The sequence below is a fragment of the Ambystoma mexicanum genome, chromosome 9 (genome assembly GCF_040938575.1).
Source record: "Ambystoma mexicanum isolate Mex_15411 chromosome 9, UKY_AmexF1_1, whole genome shotgun sequence".
Taxonomy (NCBI): domain Eukaryota; kingdom Metazoa; phylum Chordata; class Amphibia; order Caudata; family Ambystomatidae; genus Ambystoma; species Ambystoma mexicanum.
In genome coordinates, this window is record NC_090931.1 from 882,102,655 (window position 1) to 882,118,589 (window position 15,935).

Below are 15,935 nucleotides of genomic sequence, written 5' to 3' on the forward strand. Positions count from 1 at the left end.
GCCCCCCAACCCTCCAGAGAGGCGTCCGTCGTCACCGTCTCCTGAAATGTCGGGGTCTGAAAGTCCGTGCCTGTAGTGAGGTGCGCAAGGGTACCCAACCATAGGATCGCCCCGACGGAACTCCTCTTCGAGAGGTATCCTGTCTTCGAAGCAGCCCTTCGCCTGAAACCAGCGAGCGTCAAGGAACTCCTGTAGCGGACGCATCCGAAGTCTGCAAAGGGGTACAAGGTAGATGCATGAGGAAATCATCCCTCCTCCAGCTGCCCCAGCACGTGCTGGAGGGTGACCATCCTGAATTTCTGCACCTTGATGTATTTGTTTAACCGACGCAGGTCCAGGATGGGGCGCCAACCGCCCGTCTTCTTTCTGACGAGGAAGTACCTTGAGTACACTCCGGAGCCCCGAAGCCTCCTGGGGACGAGCTTGATGGCACCTTTCTTGAGCATCGCCCTTACCTCAAACAGCAGTTGAGGGACATGATTCTCCTTCCTGGCCATTCCAGCGAGTGCCCGTTGGCCAGGGTGTCCAGCACCCAACGGTCGGTGGAGATGGATCCCACACGCTGACGGACTTCATCAGCCGGCCTTCCACCGGGGTGCTTCGGTGGGGGCCCGACGCCACGGCCGGTTCAGTCTTGCTTGGAGGAGGCCTTGCCGCCATTGGCCTCCTTGACGACGGCGGCGGGATCCCCCCCCGCTTGCCGCAACCTCTGTAGGCCTCCTGGGACGAGGAGCGGGCCACCTGGCGGTATGTAGAAGAGCCACCGCTGGATCCCTTGGAGGCACCCTGTCTGCCTCCGGAGCTCCAAAAGGGCCGTCGTTGAAGAACCCCTAGGGCCCGGGCCGTCTCCGAGTCGGTCTTGATGGCCTGGAGCGACTCGTCCACCGTCTTCCCAAAAAGGTTGTTGCCATCGAACGGCATATCCAACACTCTGGTCTGGACTTCCTGGCGAAAGTCCGTCGCTTTGAGCGCTTTGAGCCATCCTCATCGTCGGAGGCAAACCCCGTTGTCCAGTTGGCGAAATCCGGTATCGGTAATGTCCGTTGCCACCGTCATGGCGTGATCCGACGCCACCTCTCCTTCCTGAAGAATTTGTAGAGCCTCCGCCCTCTTGTCGTCCGGTAGGAAGTCTAGCAGGGGGGCTATCTTGAACCAAAGCTCCCTGTCGTAGCGGGCCACGATCGCTAAGGCATTGGCATGCCTTAATCGTCGTCGCCGCCGCCGAGATGACTCGTCGTCCCATGGAGTCCAACTTCTTGCCCTCGCTGTCCGGCGGGGAAGTGGAAGTTGAAGCCGCCGCACCCGCTGCTTTCTTCTCGGCCGCTGCCGAGACGACAGGTTCTGGATCCTCCGTCGGGGTCCGTGGTAACCTCGTCCTTATCTCAGTACATAAGGATTGGATCGCCAACAAAATGGCCGCCGAGCTATCCTGGGGCTCGGGTAATGGCTGCGACGGACGGGATGGCTGCTCCACCGGGCCCTCTTCGTCGCCATCTTCGATCACATCAGCGGGAACGGTCCCCTGGGATCGAACCTTCTCGAACTTCTCGTTGTGGCCTATGAACCTCTCGTTGAGGCCCTTCCCGGATTCCATCAGATCCTCCTCAAAGTCTGATTCCGGGTCTGTAATGGCCACCACCCCCCCCCTCTTTTTCCACCAGGGTCTTCAGGGGGTTCTTAACGATGGGCTGGAAAGAGGATTCCCTCCGCGGTGGCAGGGATACTCTGGGCCTAGAGGCCGTCTCCACTGGCGTAGTCTCAGCCGACTTTGCCAGGGCCGCAGCGACCACTTCGATAGAGGCCTTTGCTGGCTGGATCACCACCTTAGGTGCGTCCTGGGCCTTCGCCTTGGGGGGAGGGTCAGCGCCTCGCTCCCCCTCGGGTCCCTTCGAGATCGACCGGGGCTGCTCCAGCAGCTTACCCGGGTTCTCGGACTTCCTCTTCCCCGAACCAGAGCGCTGGCTCGTGGTTGAACGTGCCGGGGAAGTCACGCCCTGCCTGGCAGCCGAAGAGCCGACCTTTCGGCGCTCCCGGTGCCAGCGGACTCGCGGTGCTTGGCCTTCTGTTGGGCCCCCGTCGTCGGGGTGCCCTCACAGGACTTAGAAGCCCGTTCAGACTTTTTCTTCGCCTTCTCACCTGCTGTGCCCTTCTCCAGCCAGGCGGCGAAGCGGGAATGACGATCTTGCTTGGTCCGTTCCGAAAGGTTCTTGCAGAACGCACAGTCCTTCTCCACGTGCGTCTTGTCCTCATGAAGGCAGTAGAGACATCCGAATGCTCGTCCTCCTTGAAAACATTCTGTAATCCGCATCCAGGGCAGCATCTGAACAGCTTGGATCCGGGCGTTGAGCTTCCCTTGTCCTGGGCCATGTCCGTTGAGGTAGGCCGCAGATCTTCCGAATCCTCCAAGAAGCGTAAACTCGATGAAAACGTCACCCTTGAGGGGGCATAGAAGAATTCCGAAACGGGTCCCAGTTATCGGCAGTAGAAACGGTGGAGCTTGAGGCTCGATTAAATCGAAAAAATTAGAAAATCTCCTGAAAAAGCGCGAAAACGCAGCAAAAACTCGAGAGCTAAAGCACGAGGACTCCCAACACTTGAATGTGCGGTAAAAATCTGAGGATGGCTGCCAGAGGCGGGGCTTAGGGAGAGGGCAGTCATTGGCTGGGGGCAGTATGACCCAGAGATCAGTGATTGGTTACTACTAAGAAAGACAGATCAGAAACGAAACTGATACTGATTTTTTCTTTACCGAGGATTCCCAGCCTGACGACGGGGAATATTCATGAGCATGTGAATCCATGCCAGACCCCATGCTGGAGAAAGGGGGAATACATCTGAAGAGGTGCAGCTGGTAGTGTGACTTCTTAGAGATGTGAGGAGAGAAGGAGAGTGTGGAGTCGAAGATGACCCCGAGGTTTTTAGCCTCACAGGTGAGAGCAGGAATGGGGGCCAAGAGAGGCTGGCCAGAGAGTGACAGGAAAGGAGGGAGCCGGTGTGCTGATGAGGAGAATCTCGGTCTTACTGGCATTAAGGCAGAGATCATTGGCGGCACACCACTCCTGGATGGCGGACAGGCAGTCAGAGATGACAGAGGGAGAAGAGGTGGCTGAGGGTAGCCTGAAAATGAGCTCGTAAGACTTGCTTTGCCATTGCAAAAAAAATATATGTCCATGCTGGCTGCAACATTATGTGCCAGTAACTCCACTTCATTACATCTTAGTGTTTGCTTTGCAAGTAGAACCAGCCATGCGATTGCAAGAAAACATATCCATGCTGGCTACGCCAATTTGTGCCTCTATTGCCCATTGCACTGAGAGCACCTTGGTTTTAAGCAAGATACCCTTCCCGGAATTCGGATGTGACATTTACCCACAATCATTCCATCATCCTTTAACCTCGCCCGCATACACTACTCATACACCCGCACCCACGTACGCCACAATACCAACGCTAGTTTCCCCGCAAAGAAAATGCTACCCAAGAAGCAACTTCCTCAGCTGCACCTTGCAGGTAAGGGAGCTTTCAGGTCTTCACTGGGCCCACTTTGGCCCCTCCATATTGGGTGGCTGGTCTGAGCCCCATCACCCTTAGGGACAAGCCGCACTCATAGCAGTCCACTAGAGATCTACAGTCACAGAGCATTCAGCACAAGGATTTACAACACCGGTGATGGAGAATGTAGGTGTGCGGAAGAATCTTGTGTGTTGATTTCAAATGTCAAACATTAGAATCCGCTCCCAGTTTACCCTCCATATAACTTGGTTCACATTATATACACATTCAAATTTCAGAACACTTGAAGGTTGTCAGTTTTGTTAACAATGTTGTGCTTGAAGTCTTCTGGTGTTGAACAGATGACATCCTCACGAGAAACTGTTCTATTTGAGCCACTGAGGTGGTTGGAAGCTTAACATTGCAAGCCTTCAAAGGTAAGCTTGAAGTAAGAAGTGCATCAGTGTGGGTTTATATCATGTAACAATGGCCGGGGGGAGGGTGAGGAGGCCATGTGACACTTATAAGGTTGATGCACCATGTATGGGGTTGGGAACAACTATCTACAGCAGGGATCTGAAACTTGAATGCTCCATAGATTAGGGTGACCAGACATCCTGGTTTTACCGGGACAGTCCGGGGAACACACCCTCCGTCCCGGGAGTTTCTTTATTTTCCAAACCCTGTCTGAGGATTGGAAGGCTGGCTGGCTACGGTCCCGGTTTTTGCCGGGACCTGATTTCGAAATCCAGAAATCTGGTCCAGGCGCGATTTTTCCTGTGCGGAAATGGGGGCGTGAATGCTTTTCACTCCCCCATTTCCTCCCCCTTCCCAGCACTCTCTTCCAATGAGAGTTTTGTGTCTGTGAGCAAACCCCTTCACCTGCCCCCAACAGGCCAGTAAAATAGAAGTAGGACTACCGTTTTATTGTAGTCCTACTTCTATGTCTATTACCTTTCTAATCTGGTCACCCTACCAATGATGCTATGGACTAGCACTCCCATGATCACTCACCATTTCTTATGATGACTAGGTTTGATGGGAGTTGTAGGCCAACAAATCTGGAGAGCAAAAGGTTGCAGAGGTTCACGGTATGTCAGTACAGCAATGTACAAGGTATCCGTGCAGGGATGGCCCACAGGGTGCTGGCGCAGTAGTTTGAGGATTCTGATTAGGTGGAAGATTGCGAATTATGTAGAACTAAGTCTCCTTCCCAAATTCACAGTCTTACACATCAGGTGACGCCATGAAGCTTTGTTTACTAAAAGCAGAACGATGTGCATGTTTAAACTATTTCTGCAATTCAAACAAACAGCAGGCAAGACATTGTTTCTTGTTGTGCACATGAATAAACTTCATGGGCGCAGTAAGGCATGGCCGCTTTGCACTTTCGGCCGCAGAAAAGCGGTTCCAAAGGTTGCTGGACTATCAGAGCAAGGCTAAGGCAAATGAATAAAGGCACACCCAACCACTGCAAATAGCGCGGAGTGGAACATTCTCTGCTGCAATCACTCACATAGCACAGCAGCGGCGCCACAGCCTCCAGCCAACCCAAAATACAGGTGAAAAAAATCCAAGTAGCCACCACTCAGGAAAACCCACATTTTACTTCAGAATAACTTTATGAACCAGGGTCACAGAACAGACATGCTCAGGGAATTGATTTAAAAAAATTGCATGTGTAATGTTTGGAAATCATTGTACAAATGAGCAACACATTTAGAAACAAAACAGGAATTTCAAGCTAACGATTGTTGCTTTGCCAGAAAAATATACTAGAAAACAAATATGTACACATATTGAATGTCACTGTAATATTCTCTGATGGGGGTGGGTAATGCTTGTGGAAAGAACAAGTCTTTCCACTGCTCTTTCTTGATCAGTAAGGTGTGCAAAGCCTGTCAGAGGCACGCGCCATGTCGAGTAAATAAAAGGGAAAATCTTTACTATAGCGTCGAGCTGTGCAAAATATTCGGCTGGAGAGATGTCTTAGTCAAGTTGCCTACTACTAGCCTGGCACAGAAGTCGTCATTCAGATTCCGGCTTGAATACCAGTTCTTCTGCACGTGCACACACCACACCATTTCTTACTTGCCAATAATGAATTCTAACTCGCCATGGCTAGTGGGAGGACACATTTTGTGACTCTTCTGCGTTTGAATGGGGCTATGAAGCACTCCTCAAAGTGAGTGTCCTCCAGGACAAACAGGCATTCCGTGTGCAGATGTCTCCAATGGAAGAGATAAAGCCCGTCCCACGACAGGTCACGAAATGAGGCATTCTTGCTGTACGTCTGTTTATTACACAAAAGCTTTGGATGATAGGACTACTGTGTTCTTTCGGGCATTTTTCATCACAGATCTCCTATGCCAATGCTTAATGTGTCTTATGGCGAATTTTAAGAAGTTCTATTTAACAGGCACCCATTTGTCATTTTTGCATGCTTCTAATTGGGGGAGTGGGAACTGCCACCATTCCTCTATCCTGTCCTCTACTTCCTTTCTTATCAAACAAGGCAAGAGCTACCATATGGACTCTATATAATATGCCCCACAATATCAGACCATCCAAAAATATATACAGTCCAAGAAAATAACGAATTAGTCCTTTTTTTCTCTTTTTTATAGTTCTAAAATCATATCCAAGAAAGCAATTCATGAATTCTGTAAGAATGCATTTCTTTATTATTAAAGAGCTTTTTTTTTTTAAAGAACTGTTTTGAAATGTATAAGAATATTAGACATTTTTCTGAATCGTGAGAAAAAAGATGCGTGATAGAAAAGAGTGAGTGCCCAGGTCTAAACAGAAATTCAAAGAGCTCAGAAAATCATCAGAAACCTTATTACGCTTCTACAACAAGGGAACATCCAAAACATTAAAAACTACTAACTGTTACTGCTACATCTGAAAAGTGTTGACACGCATGTTTCAACTCTTTGACGAGGATTATGGGTCTTCGTCAGTATGCACTTTCCCTCCTAAATCTGTACACTCGCATGTAATTCCTCAATTCTATCAGGCCAATTGCCATTTACGAATTTGGAGCAGTTTTTTTTTAATAAGCACCCTTTTTTCATAATTTTTGCATGCTTTTTGGGGGGGAGTGGGAACTCCTGCCATTCCTATCTCATGTCCTCTACTCCTTTTCTTCTGGTGTTCTCTTTGCTCATCTGCCAAACCTTGCCAATGTTCCCCTTCCGACTCCTTGGTCCTCATACCACTCAAACCATAACCCGCTAAGTCTGTTCTTCCTTCTAAATGAACAGCTGTAGTAACTCATGCCTTCTCATTCCCCCCTAACCCTAAAGATTATAATTATTCTAATTGTTCTTTTAACACACGCTTAATACCAGAGATTGGTTTCTAAGCACAGGATCGGGATTTGAACCTGTGCTGCGCTGTCTTGTTTCCAAGTCAAACACGTTGCCCAGAGCTATCCCCCTCAAGATAAGATACCTGACCCACTCTGGCCTTAACTTTAAAATGTACTACTTTTTCTTCTTCTTTTCTATCATAATGGTAACTCGTTCCCATCGTCAGTCATCAATCGGGCAACTTTCCATATTATATTTCTAACCAATTAGTCATAATAAAATAGTAATAGGACTGACCACCTACAAAGAGATGCAGCATTCTCCATGTGCAGAAGGTACAAGACATTACCTTGTGAGTGTTTAGAAGAGTAGGGTTTTCCACGGAAATGTCCTGCAGGTCAAAGGGGAAGCAGTCCAATTGATAAATTAAGATTAAGCTTCCCCCGCCATCAAAGAAATTCTGCCTGAATTCAAAACGTCATAAGAGACAACAAAAGAACAAGAAATTCTCTGCATTCCAAACCCGAGACAAACCAAACATGGAAGAAACAGCAGAGGGGTGATGACTGAGGGAAAGGTAATCCAAAAACACACACACAACGAGCAGGCGAGGAAGGATTCAGGGTGGCATTTCCCAGATAAGCGGCGCAATGAGGCCTTCCTTAGACTGACTTTGATGTTTCACATCAGCAGTCTCAATCGATAGAACTCCTCAACAGTCAGGGTATGCTACAAGAACCAGTTTGTACATCCTGATCACCTGCTACTAATGGCCGAGAAGGAGAAGACAACTTGTCCATATGTTCTCTTAATGAGACTTGTCCTTCTCTGCTTTTTGGAGTACTCAGGCTGCATGAAATGTAACAACCAGCTCTTGAATGGAGTTATCTATACCATTTGGGAGGCTCTTGACGCAAGTTTGTGTAAGAAAGCGTAAAGGGTTGGAATCAGTGGGGTTAGAGGGCAAGGAAACAGGTGAAACCTGTGGCGTTTCTTGGGTGCACATCGCAAGGACGCCTTCCCTGTGTGCTAGTAAGATTAAAAGAAAGTTTGGTCAAGGCACATGGGATACCAGAAATGCTGTGCTTGAGAACTTTCTGTGAGGTGACTTAGATAAACCAGAATAAAGGGGAAGGGAGGAGTGTTAAAATAGGACAAAACTGCACAAGTGTGGCGGTCACTAGCTCAGTGTTTTCAGGGTCAGAGCTCAGGTGGTGTGGGGGTGGGGCGTTGTGGCTGACTGGGAGAGTTGGTCAAGCCAATTTCTGTGCTCAGGTGACTCAGTAAGTCAAGTAGTGAGTGCCTGGTGGTGGAATGATGAGGTTGGAATGGGGGTGGGTGGATGGGAGTATGTGAGGCTGAGAAGCAGGCAATCATTTGAATTGTGAACCCTATCAAAGAAGAGAAAAGTGTCTACACCGAGACAATGCTATTGCAAATTGGAGCTTGCTCGTCTTTAGAATGTTGATCTGAATTTTAGTTGGATTTTGAGATAGTGTATTAAAGAGTTGAGGACCAAAGACAATCAAGGTCAGGGTTTTGAGCAGTGTAGAGGATGGAAGTTGTGGAAGAGTTAAGGAGACTGCATCATATATCCATCCAACGGCAGACTGCTTTGTAACAGGTCGTCACTTTGGCCTGCAGTTGTGGAATTAAGAACGTAAAGGACAAGAAGACTTGGCCGTCATGTGTAAATATATCATAATTGGATGTTAAAGAGGACATTTTGCCAAAGGCTTTTGAAGAGCAGAAGATTGAGTGCCTCTAAGTCAAAGCACTCTTAGAATCCCACTTGCAGAGAGAAGGGACTGCAGTTGCAGAACACCAAGAGTTGGTAAACTGGCCATCTGAGTGGTCCGAGGAAAACTAAGTGAGTGCAATGCCAGTGAGTACAAGAATTGCTAAGGATAAGAGTAGGAAGTATCGCCTCAGACCACAGAGGTCAAAGGAGATGAGAATGGTGGGCAGACACCAAGCTGTTTGGGACAGCTCACTCATTACGCTGACACCTGGCTGTTACAGAGGTTAAGTATGGAGTGTTAGGAAGCCAATCCAAAAGGTTTTCGCAAATTGAATCTCTAATATATGTCACGACATTCTGCTTTATGTTGCATTGGATTTGAGAGCAGCATTGCTATCACTTTGTAGCAACTGTTCCTGTCCGAAGCGGCCAGATTCTTTGTTTGAACTATACGCTGGTGCGGCTTAACGGCCTTGTAGTGTGTTCCACACACCTTGCAAGGTCCCTTTCTCTAGGGATTTTGGAGCTTGGAGCGTAGAGCTGCCATTACACTCGGTGTAGCACGGCTTTGTGCTGCTAGCTTGCCACCGAACTCCTGCTTTCTGTTCCAAGTGCCAGGGACCCCCGAGTGTCGGGGTTGAGAGGATCTGCCCGGACGGCCTTTTGGTATTGGTTTGGATGGATTGAGACTCCGAGCTCCGTCTGGATTGTGAGTAGTTGTCGGTTTGATAGCGTGCCCATGTGAAGGGTCCTTTGAGCTTTGACAGTTTGGTGAATTTTTTTTTAAATACTACATGGAGCAGAAGTGGAGCCAGTAGGTCTTCCTTCAGTTTACCAGGGCTGGGGATTATGCAGTTTGCTTTAAAAATCTTGATCAAGTTGTGTGAGCGAATTCATGAAGACCTGCTGGAACAGGGTGCTCTGCTTCAACAAATACAGGCCACAAATGTTCCCAATCCCTCAAGTCAGGGTTTCTTGTATTGTAACGGAAGCCACAATTCAAGCATTCGAGGATGATACAAATGGTGGCCAGGACATGGTTGAGGTGGGTGGGGAGGCCAACGAAAGTCCCATGGATAATTCCACTGATTTCCTACTCGTAGGCAGAGGCGCTTGGCGTAACTGCGCGTGAAAAGGGCTTAAAGTAGTTCAGGCTACACCCATGGTGACTACCGACCCAGTAAATTCCGCTTTTCATTGGGACTCTTAGAAATAAGAAGCAGAGAAAGAGGGCTGCACGTAGGAAAAAAAAGATCTCCAACAAATGCTGGTAATTTGACTAGCTGGGTGCTCAAGGACAAATTAAATCCTCTGACAGTGGAAGTAGCAGAGTTCTCTGTGGAAAAGCAAGGTAAGTGAAGAGGAGCTGTTGTGGGTGCCAAGGAGGAAATTCAAGGGAAAAGTGGAAAGCTGGAAAACAGGTCAGGGCCAATTGAAAGTGCCCAGCAATAATGTAATCACTGCTGCAGCTACCGTTCTTGATCCTAAAGTTTTCACCATAGGGGTCGAGCCTGTTGACTCTACTAAAAAGAGGTTGGATCGTTCAGTGATGCTTGCTGTTCTGCATAAAATACCATTCCTTCAAGTTTTGACCTCTACAGACTGACTTTGTTGCGCCTACGAAACTGGAAGGCCGTAACATAGCTCGTATTCATTGTTACTTACCTGATACTGCAACTATGGTTCGAACCTTTACTGACTCATTGCGTAATATGGGATATGTCCTTGGCGTATCCCCTGCTAGTGTTTTGGTACCTAGATGTAGTCCTACCTGTGGTAAAGGGCACCAGAGTTTGGTGCAGCCCGGTTCAAATCTCAAGGACACCAACTATTCAACAGAGGTTGGGAATGGCTTAGAAGTGTGCTCCCAGCTTCGGTCACTAATTCTAAATGAACTGTATAAGTGGCCTGCTGGAATACACAGGGGTTTTCCGCATTATACTTCGATTGGTGGCTTGATTTATTTGTTAATGAATCACAATGTTTTTATGTTGCAGGAGACCTTTTTGACTTGCCCTATTGTCATTGCTGGCCATCAAGTTTATCTAGAACATGTTGTAAGTGGCCTCAAGGGGCGTCCTTCCGGGAGGGGCTGGGGAAGGGGCTTTTAGTGGGCATAAAGCAGGGCTTTAATTCTAGACTGCTTGGGGTTCAAATCGCTAAAGGAAATCTGATAGCTACTGAGGTGTACCCTAGCATTGCCTCCGGCGGCAAATCGTTGTTGGCCTTAAATATTAAATATATACAATCCCCCCGGTAATGCATTAACGGAAGATATTTTTGATTTCTTACTGACTGGTTAGTTAGTCCCGGGCATGAGTTGGTTATTATCGGTGGGCATCAGAACTCCTGTTGTGCTGGCTAAATGTTAGCCACTCAATATAGGCATGCAACGCCGAGAAGTGTGATGTTGGATCCGAAGACTTGTAGCAAGGGCAACAAATGGTTGAGCCTCTCTGCGATTGGGATTTAACTTTATTGAATTGATGTACGCAGGGGTACTGTCCAGGTAAAACCAAATGGAGTAATGGCAGTGCTAGTGGTACACTTGATTACGCTGGGAGGGAACAATGCCATGCTAAATAGGGTGCTAGACTTTTCAGTTTTTACTAACACCTTCAGTGATCATGCGCTCCAATCTGTATTACTGACCCTAGACTGCAATGAACCCAATGCCCAAGTGATAACTGGGGACATCAGGGTCGACCATGCTGGGGTTCGTATACACTGGACTATTTGGGGACATTGGGGTCGACCAGGCTGGGGTTCGTATACACTGGACTATTAAGAATGCCGAGAGGATCTCCTGGGCTGAGAGCCTTTCCTTGTGACTTCTTATTTGCAGCAATGTTCTGCTGAACTGATGGTGTCTTTACTTTCTAGCTTCATCCTTACGTTTGGATCGGTACCGATCAGAACCCCCATGGTATGTGGTAGAAGATCTTCAGCTCCATGTGAAATCAAGATACACAACGCCAAATGGTTTATGCGTAGAGAGATCAGAGCACTTAGAAAAACTCAGGGCCCATCGAAGGAGCTGAAGGTCTTAATCGAAAGGTCTGAACCGATGTTAAGAAATTGGTTGTGTAGATGGAAAAGGTTGTGACCAATGGCAACATATGGTACGGGTTTTGGCTGGTAAGAACACACGTACCAGATGGCAAATTCTAGCCAAAGCCAAGGGGAATTCAACATAATCATTGATCAATCCTATTCCTGAAACAAGCTGGCTAAGATAGGTTAGTTCTTGGAAGCACTCTAGTGAAGAGGTCGAGATCAAAACTGAAGGCGAGAAGTGGCTGTTAGCATGCAGTATAATGATATTGTTTTTTTTATTAGACATCTTAAATCTTCCAGGGCTGCTGGCACAAATGGTCTTTCCAACACTGTATTCAGGTATGACCCGGATGGTTGGTCCCCAATTTTACATTTACTGTTTTACAAAATATGCCAGGAACGCAGGCTACCCCCTTCTTGGTGCTGTTCGATCTTGATTGCTGAATTCAAGAAAGGCGGTAGAGACTTAACTGGCAACTATAGGCTCCTTTCCCTACTTGAGTCTACAAGCAAACTTTTTGCGACGCTGGTTTTAAAGGCCTTATGGCATTGGGTGGAGAAAGAATTTGTTGTACCCATTCTAGACTGGCTTTCGGCAGGGTTCATCCACCTCGCATAACATCAGGTTGGTGGATGTGCTTTTGCAAAGAGCCAGAGCTAGGAAGGAGGCTAGCCGTTATGTTGCATTTATAGATTTCACATCCGCCTTTGACTGTCAACCAGGCCAAATTGTGGGTGAAATTGAAAGGGTGTGGATGTCCTAATTTGATTATTTCACAGTAATACTTCTGCTAATGTAAGATTGAACCACGAAGGTGTTATCACATCATCAATCTGACTTAGCAGAGGAGTCAAGCAAGATTGTGTGCTGGCTCCCCTGCTATTTAATTTATATTTGTCGGATCTCCTGGTCAGGTTACACGCACCACCTAATTGTCTGCCTATAGTGGGGGATACTAGAATATCATCTCTCTTATATCCTGGCAATTTCATTGTCTTTGATAGTACCTTTAAAGGAAAGCGAAATATGATAAATGAGTTGCAGGCCAATAGTTTGGAGAATGACCTGATCAACAACTTAGATAGCTACCAAGGTGATGTTAGCAACCCACCATAAGACAAGAGTTAATATGAGTACCACTCGAGGCAACATTGAATATACCAACAGCTGTGTGTATCTGGGCCTGGAGTTTTCCTCAACTGGGGATTACTCTTTAATAATTGAAGCGAACATCAGGAAGGCCAAAGAACTGGCAGGTATAACATATAGATTTGCCACTCAGACGGCATATTTTTCTATTAAAGGGGTTTTAACGCTATACAACCAATGCTTTTGCCTGGCAGTTTTGTACAGGCTTTAATCTCTGAAGATGAATAATTGGTTGTGATTAAAACAAACTTAAGCTTCTTAATGGCAGAAGATTTTGCAGCTACCCCAATCGGTACCCATGGAATATCTGTGCTTAAAATTGGGTATAAACTCCCTACAGGGGATGGTCCTTAGGAAGCGCAGGGTGTTGAACATTAAAACCAGGGTTGTGCCGAAATGCCCAATGCTTTGTTTGTTGGGAGAAGGCTTTGGTGATATAAGGATGGGGAGCGAGTATGAGGCTTCTATGCAGGAGCTTTTTTAAGATCATCGATTAGGCTCTGCAGTTTAACTCAGAATCCTTGATGGGAGGTCTTACTGACGATTTCAACAAGAAACTGAAATTGTGGGGCTGGAATGTCAATGTTGAGCACCTGTATACCTTGAAGCACTATGCGTTCGCAGCAGAAGTAACTTATAATAACTGCTTTGTATAAATCAGTTAAGACCTCGCTCTATTGTGGGAGCGCAGCATAAAATCCCTTACAACGAGAGATACTGTCGGATTTCCTGTAAGAAGGACATTTCTGAAACCCCCATGCACGTTCTTTCCAACTGTGCTAGTCTGGGTCCTGTTTACATTATGGAGCTCGGGTTTTTGGTTCACAACTGTGCCACAATAAAATCCAAGTCACTCTGGTCCTTCTGTTTGAACACTGACACTACCTCTGCCCACTTGGCGTTATATAGTGTACGGTTAAAATCATAGGTGATGCTTAAATGTTAAATGGAGATTTTGATCTTGGCCTTGAACGTGATAGCTGGTGCATGTCTGTTATTTATTGACTTAGTATTCTTTTTAGATTTGTATATTTTATGGGTTTTGTACTTTATATATGTATTTGAATCCGTTTTGTGAAAGGTTCATTGAACTGAACACAAAGATATTATTTACACAATTTTGAATGCAGGTTTTCATATTAAATAGCTTAAATCATTTTGACATTGGTCTCCCCTTTCACTGGCACTACAGGGGTATCACCTGTAGATGGAGCCTGGTTCTGCCTCTGAAGTTCACGTGCTATGAAGATGGATTATAAAATGAATGCCAGTACAGCACTTGCAAGCCAGAAGGGCTTACACTAACACATGTACTCAAGGGTCTGAACATGTGCAACAAGCATCCCACATTTACAGCACTACATGCTCCAATCACACCTCTGTGCAACTGCGTGTTCCAGCGCACTCCAGCTTCAAGCCTTCCACATTTGCAGTAGTATATAACCATGGCCACCGAACTAGAGTTCAGCTACAACACAACAGAGTCCTAGGGGTCCAACCACAAAGCACTGCATCTCCCAAAGCCAAACATGCAACAGTATGGCTTACAAACAGCACCACTCTTCCACCAGGAAAGCACTAAAATGGCCAACTCTCACCTTTACAGTATTACACCCACAGTACAATTACATCTATCAATCCAAACACGCAGTAGCGCATCCCCATTGCCCTTGTATAAGGCACCTGCTCGCAGGACTGGCCAGTCTACTGTATGGTACTCTCTGCAAACGGCTCCCATGAAAGCACTGCAGCCTCCTTAATAAATGCAGTGCAACAACTTTCATTAACTACAACACTGAGCTGTAAAACACTGCAACCACAACCCAGCTATAAAGAACTAAAGCTTTCAGGCCTACCGGTGAATTAAGACTATAGTTAACCAACCGGATGTACAGTAGTAACACGCAAAACCCTTTTCTATAGCACACTTGCTCCAGCACTTCAGCGCCAATCCATACCGCTCTTCAGCATCACCGAAAAGTGCCACAAGCTGAAAACAAGGATACAACAGTTCCTTTGTTTAAATCAATGCAGGTTCCCAGGAGTGTGTAAAGCCCTCAAACTGAGGCGCGTTGCTTTATGGGCCTTATTAAAGTGGGGAAGGCGCTGATAACAGTTGTAAACAAGTAGAAAACAAATTAGGGTGCAAGCAGTGTTGGAAATGTGAATTGCCAACGGTGGCATCCGACTACCGATTGGGGGGGGGGGGTCGAAGGGGAGAGGCGAGGTGACGACGAGAGGTAGCGTTATAGGGAATGACTGAGGAGATGTTTCTCATTGGGTTTATTAATACATTGCTAACAACTAGACACTAACCCACGAAAGGAGAAGCGTTTCCTATAACGTTTCAAGGAAATCATAAAAAGGTGCAAATCTTTTATACTACAAAGTTGTACTTCAATATTTTCAGCATAGTACAATAGCAACAGGAACATTCACAGGGATTATCATCAGTGTTTCAGTGGTCTAGCGGCAAGTGTCTCGACTTCAGTGCTCCCCAACTCGGTTCGAGTCCAGGCTTTGGAAACAGAACCTGATCAATTACATGAGAGGACATACATTTCCTGGGTTCGACATCCGGGGAAAGACTTTTTGCCGGATCCCTTACCTGGGAAAATCCGGCCCAATGACCAGCGCTTGGTGCAGGGGAATCCGTTTTAAGGGCAACGCCTTTCTGGGAACAAGCTTACTGACAAATATTTTGTTGTTGAAGGCACAGTATTAGGAGGGGGGGGGGAGCTAGGGAGTACATTACAGGGTGATCTGTGATGGGAGCATTTGGATGGGCGACTGATATGGAAACTGTGGTGGGCAATGTGAGCATTGTGTGGGGACAGTGAAGGAGTGCACGTGTTATGCTCTGGAAGTAGTCGTGGTGCCAGGCACGTGTCGCAATTAATGGAGGACCACTGTTCGATGGCATTTAAGGGATCTGCGTGGTACGTGGGGACAACTTAAGTACAGTGGTGTATGGTATTAGGAAAAGGACCTGGGTGTGATGTTTGCGACAGCGGAATTAATGGCATATGGTGATAGCAAAGCTAGGTGAGCTGTGTTTCATGGAGGCCGAGCATTGCTGCTGGCTAAGGATACCTAGAAAGTTGCCTGTCCTAGTTGGACCAGACCGCCTGCTTTACACCTGCTCGGCAGAAGCCGCCAATGACCTGAGCGGTTGCAAAGC

At 47.1% G+C, this 15,935-nt stretch overlaps 1 protein-coding gene across 4 annotated transcripts in view; it reads right to left on the reverse strand.

Annotated features, from left to right (window-relative positions):
- Positions 1–15,935, reverse strand: part of AGAP1 (ArfGAP with GTPase domain, ankyrin repeat and PH domain 1) — a 1,778,872-nt gene that overhangs the window by 1,279,413 nt on the left and 483,524 nt on the right. The window lies entirely within an intron of this gene.